Source organism: Dermacentor silvarum, chromosome 2 (assembly GCF_013339745.2).
Source record: "Dermacentor silvarum isolate Dsil-2018 chromosome 2, BIME_Dsil_1.4, whole genome shotgun sequence".
NCBI classification, from domain to species: Eukaryota; Metazoa; Arthropoda; class Arachnida; order Ixodida; family Ixodidae; genus Dermacentor; species Dermacentor silvarum.
Window position 1 is genome coordinate 50,893,906 of NC_051155.1, and position 6,076 is coordinate 50,899,981.

Below are 6,076 nucleotides of genomic sequence, written 5' to 3' on the forward strand. Positions count from 1 at the left end.
TTATTATAGTATCAGGTCCACTTGCGCATTTCACATTAATTTTTGTTCTCCTTTTTTCCCACCTTCCTCTGGAATCTTTTATTCCCTTTCCCCATCCCTTTACAGAGTATACATGCTAGCGGTTATACACGTGCCGGTTAAAATCAGTTTTTTCTAATAGTCTCTTTCGCCTGTGAATGGCCAACTATATTTTAAACCACAGCTCAGCCTCTGCACGCATTCGTGTATAAATAAATCAAATGTTTGCAGGAATAGCTGCTCAAAACAAATTCAAGAGCCTGAAGGACACTTTCAACAAGCACCGCAGTAAAATCAAAGACTCGATGAGGAAGCGGAGCAGGTGCAGCTGATGTACCAACCGTGAAGTGGGCACACTTCGAGTCAATGATGTCTCTGATAGGTCCATCTTGAAAGAACCAATGTGAACTCAGCATGACTTTTCTGGGTTATCTTTATTACTTCAATTTCAGTCAATTACATGCAAGAAATGAACAAAATATATACTAACAACCACAAAGATAAACAAACGCACGCATGCATCCTGTATACAAGAAGTGCTCCCTATATTACATACACACTGTTGGCAAACTAATTCGAAATCAAAATTGATATTGAACGCACTGCAATGTAGGAAAATGAATAACTAGATACCACAATACAATAGCAGTCCACAAATAGTGCTGCATAGTGTTGACAGAGAGTAAACATTGTGACCATATACACTGAAGAAATGATTATAAATAACCATGCAAACGGTTGATAAATAACATATAAATAACCGTTAATGTGAACGCATCTCAATAGTCGTCCAGTGACAATTTCAGATCTCCAAAGTAACACGCACTCGATGTAATGCCCAAGCTAAATATTTCATAAGTATTTATATGTTGGCAACATCATCAGCTATTGCATAACTAAACATAACACTTAATGAGCAACTGCTCTGATGAACTAGACAGGCAGAAAAATTACTAAAGCTTAGCAAAGTGCTATAGATCTGATGGATGAGAGGTTAGGCATGAAAGGGTTTGGCTAACCTATGGCACGGTGAAGCATAATTAACATGTGTTTATGTCATCTTTTCAGCATCTGCACAAACATTGACTTCATGAGTCCTGAACGGTTAGTAGCAAGAGAGCTCTCATAGAGCTTCGAATAAATTTTGGCAGTAAAATGGTGTAAGTTGACCCTTTAAGGATGGAAATAATATTCAGACAACTTGCAAAAAAGCCACGTTTTCTATGCATGCAAACAAATCTAATGATCAGATAAAGGGACAATATGCAAAAAGTTTGGTCCGAAGGGCTTACTTGAAAAAGATTTTTGTAGTGAAGCAAATGGGTCTTTACGGCTCACCAATGTCGCCTAATGTCACTTCAAATTCACCTGCACTTGAACAAGTGAAGCGGATGAGCTCTAACAATCACCACGTTTACTTTTCAGCATGATAACTTCGTCAGCAAGATCTAGCCTGCTATAAAGAAACAGTCTAACAAGGGAGGCCTTCACTGCGCACAAGCCAGCTGACGATTGTTGCCCGAGGCAGTTTATAATCACTCTCACTTGAAGAGGCCAAACTCAGACTCATCACATTTTATTTCGATTCCAGCACGACTTGAAGCGTGCACTTACACCACAAAGGATCCCATTTTCAAATATACAGAATGGAAGAGAACAGGGTCTGCACTCTGAACATTACTCTTAAACATATTGCATATGTGACGTTATATAGAAGCAGAAGATGCTCGCGCACCTGCTAGAAGAGGCACAGACCGTCATTCACAGGAGCTAAATCATCTTCAGGCCTGCATGGAAAACAAAAAAGCGCTGGACGAGCTAGTCTCGTCATTTGTCCTTTTTTACAATGTATGCGCTTGATGAGTTTGGCTCGTTCTCCATCCTTAAAGTGTAAATGGAGTCATACGTCAAAAGAACCAACAAACTGCACTCAAATTGCACTGAACACAGTACAGTGTATTGTGGCTTTAGTACATATTGTTACGGGGATAACGTTTATTTAGGGAGTGAGTATGGCTATATACAAGGTTTGGACAAGCAGCAGCGACGGATGCAAGGCTGTCGCGCGCCTCTGGCCACTTCGTCGCCGTCGTCTTCGTCCGATCGACAGTAGCAGCCCCTTCACTGTCTCGTGGCACTACCGCCCCCCCCCCCCCCCGGGTCGAGAGCGCCGACCCGGTGCTTGCTACGACGGACCAGAGGGTCCAGTTACGTATGGCTTAAGTCTCGCAACGTGCACGATAGCAGAGGGTGGGGGCGTAGACGGCGCTGGTGCGGTGACTGGCTCGATCTCATACACTAACGTCAGTGACTTGACGTAGCACCCTGTAAGGACCATCGTAGCGGGACAATAGCTTTTCGGAGAGACCGATGCGGCGGGACGGAGACCACAGTAGCACGAGAGCGCCTGGGGAGTAAGAAACGTCTCTGTGGCGACTATCATACAGGGCTTTCTGGGAAGCCTGAGACACTGTGAGCCGTTCACGTGCGATCTGGCGAGCTGTGTCGGCGCGCGCTAGGGCGTCACGAACGTACGTGGTGGTTGAGCTGACAGGAAGTGAAGTATCGAGAGGCAGAAAAGGTTCGCGTCCATACAGGAGACAAAACGGGGAGTAGCCAGTAGTGTCATGTCGGGACGAGTTGTAGGCGAAAGTAACGTACGGCAAAGTAGCGTCCCCATCGCGGTGATCAGCGGAGACGTACATGGAAAGCATATCGGTCAGAGTTCGGTTCAGGCGCTCTGTGTGTCCATTCGTTTGGGGGTGATAAACAGTTGTGAGCTTGTGGTGGGTAGAGCAGGAACGAAGGATGTCATCGATGACGCGAGACAGAAAGTATCGGCCTTGATCGGTCAGAAGCTGTCGAGGAGCACCATGATGCAGGATGATGTCATGAAGGAGAAAGTCGGCGATATCCGTAGAGCAACTGGTTGGGAGGGCACGGGTAAGGGCATATCGCGTCGCGTAGTCGGTCACTACGGCGACCCACTTGTTGCCTGATGTCGAGGTTGGAAAGGGACCAAGAAGGTAGAGCCCAACACAAAAGAATGGTTCGGCGGGAATGTCTATAGGGTGAAGCAGACCGGCAGGTAACATAGCTGGCCTCTTGCGGCGCTGGCATTTGTCGCAGCTAGCGACATATCTTTGGACGGAGCGATAGAGACCAGGCCTGAAGAAACGGCGCCTGACGCGATCATAAGTGCGGGTGACACCAAGGTGACCAGCAGTGGGCTCATCGTGAAGCTGGCGAAGGACATCTGACTGCAGATGGGCAGGCACGACAAGGAGGTGTTCAGGGCCCTCAGGATGCATATTATGGCGGTATAAGGTGCCGCCCTGAAGGAAGAACAAGTGGAGGGAAGGGTCGGGTGTGGCGGAGTTGAGACTGCCGATGATAGACCGTAAAGCCGAGTCGCGGCGTTGTTCGTCCCGTATATTAACGAGGTCCGAGATAGACAAGACACAGGCGTCGGTGTCTTGCTCGGAGACGTCAGGGGAATCCACGGGATGCCGTGAGAGACAGTCGGCATCTTGATGAAGCTGACCGCACTTGTGCACCACTGAAATCGAGTATTCTTGGAGGCGCAGAGCCCAACGACCAAGGCGTCCTGTAGGGTCTTTGAGCGAAGAAAGCCAGCAGAGGGCGTGATGATCAGATACGACGGTAAAGGTGCGGCCAGACAGGTAGGGACGAAATTTGGCGACAGCCCAGACAAGAGCAAGACACTGTCGTTCCGTGATGGAGTAATTCTTCTCCGGTGCGTACAGGAGGCGGCTAGAGTACGCAATAACACAGTCGTGGCCGCTCTGACGCTGAGCGAGGACGGCACCGATTCTATGGCTGCTGGCATCTGTGCGAAGTTCCGTCGGTGCAGTCGGATCAAAATGCGCTAAAATAGGGGAAGTCGTCAGGGCATCTATAAGCGCCGAAAAGGCAGCAGCTTGGGGTGAGCCCCATGTAAAAGCAACGTCTTTTTTGAGGAACGCCGTAAGGGGACGCGCAATGTCGGCGAAATTACGAATAAAACGTCGGAAATAGGAGCACAATCCTATAAAACTGCGTACGTCTTTGGCCGAACAAGGTACAGGAAAATTCTTCACGGCGCGAACTTTTTCAGGATCGGGCTGGACACCTGTCGCGTTGACGAGATGGCCAAGTACGGTTATTTCACGGCGTCCGAAACGGCATTTTGAGGCATTGAGTTGGAGACCGGCATTGCGGAATACCTCGAGAATGGTGGAGAGGCGCTGAAGATGGCTGTCAAATGTTGCAGAAAAAACAATGACATCGTCAAGGTAGCACAAGCAGGTTGACCATTTCAAGCCACGAAGAAGGGAATCCATCATGCGCTCGAATGTGGCCGGCGCATTGCAAAGGCCGAAAGGCATCACTTTAAAGTGATAGAGGCCATCGGGAGTTACGAATGCGGTTTTTTTCGCGGTCCAGTACAGCAATCTGCCAATAACCTGAGCGAAAGTCAATAGATGAGAAATATTGGGCGCCGTGAAGACAGTCGAGTGCGTCGTCGATACGGGGCAAGGGATAGACGTCCTTTTTCGTGATCTTGTTGAGGTGTCGATAGTCAACACAAAATCGCCAGGTGTTGTCCTTTTTCTTCACCAGCACAACAGGAGCGGCCCAAGGACTCGAGGACGGTTCGATGATGTTCTTGGCCAGCATTTTATCGACTTCCTTTTGGATTATGGCGCATTCCGCAGCGGAAACGCGATAAGGGCGCCGGTGAACCGGTTGCGCATCACCGGTGTGGATGGAGTGCTGAACAACTGTTGTCTGGCCTAAAGGGCGATTTTCGAGATCAAAGATATCGGAATACGACAGCAAGACCCGGCGAAGATCTTCTGCTTGCGTATGCGAAAGGTCGGCTGATATCATTTTCTCGAAATTGGCACATAGCGACGAGGTGGCTGTGAGAGAGCCGGAAACAGTTCGAGGGCCGTCGACGGCTAACACAGAAATCGCGCATTCTTGCAACGACGACATCGTGGCAAGCGCGATGCCAGCAGGTAGCACGTGGGTAGAAAGACCAAAGTTCAAAAGCGGCAGGCAGGTTTTGTTGTCGCGTACGGTAACCACAGTCTGCGGGAGAACGACAGAGTGCATCAGGACCACGTCGAGAATCGGGGAAACAACGTATTCACCATCGCACACAGGAGGAGAGGGACTTAATGGGACGTACGTGGAGGCTTGCGGTGGCAGGTGGAGGAACTCGACAGCACATAAGCGGCTGGGAGTGTCCGATAGTACGTGGGCGTCGAAAGGGAGCTCCAGTTGAAGTACACCTGTGGAGCAGTCGATAAGGGCTGAGTGCGTCGAGAGAAAGCCTAGGCCGAGGATCACGTCGTGGGGACACTGCGCAAGTACGGCAAACAAACCAATGGTCTGATGGCCAGCAATGCACACTCGGGCGGTGCACATACCAAGAACGGCAGACGAGCTGCCTACAGCGACCCGTACTGTGCTCTGAATTGCGTGCGTAATCACTTTGCGGAGTACGGAGAGCAGCGCTCATTATTGAAATCTGCGCTCCGGTGTCTATGAAGGCCGTAACGGTGACGTCGTCCACTTGAATGTCCAGAAGGTTTCGGCGCGTAGGTACAGTCAACAGAGGATTTGTATATCGGGTCACTGATGCAGCGTCACCTCCGGGAGCTGCACGGCTTAGTTTTTCGGAGCATAGGTGCCAGGCCGTGCTGGGGACGATGACCGGTATGGTCGCGGCGATCGAGATCGACGGCCTTGTGGGGACGGTGAGCGGCTAAACCTGGAGTGTGGAGCGGCGGCATTGGAAGCATCGGAAGCATGTGAATCAGAGCGAAGGGAAAACCGTCGAATGTTGCCTCCAGGAGGACGCCAAGATCCAGTGCTCCAGTTTGAAGGCGACGACCAGCTACTGCGGCTGTGACGGGCAATGTGTCCAACGCGAGAACAGTTGAAACATATGGGTTGGTCGTCTGCCGTCCTCCAGTCAGCCGGGTTTCTGTAGCGCAAAGGGTAGACCTGGTTCTGGGTGACATTTGCAGGGGTACGTTCGGATGTA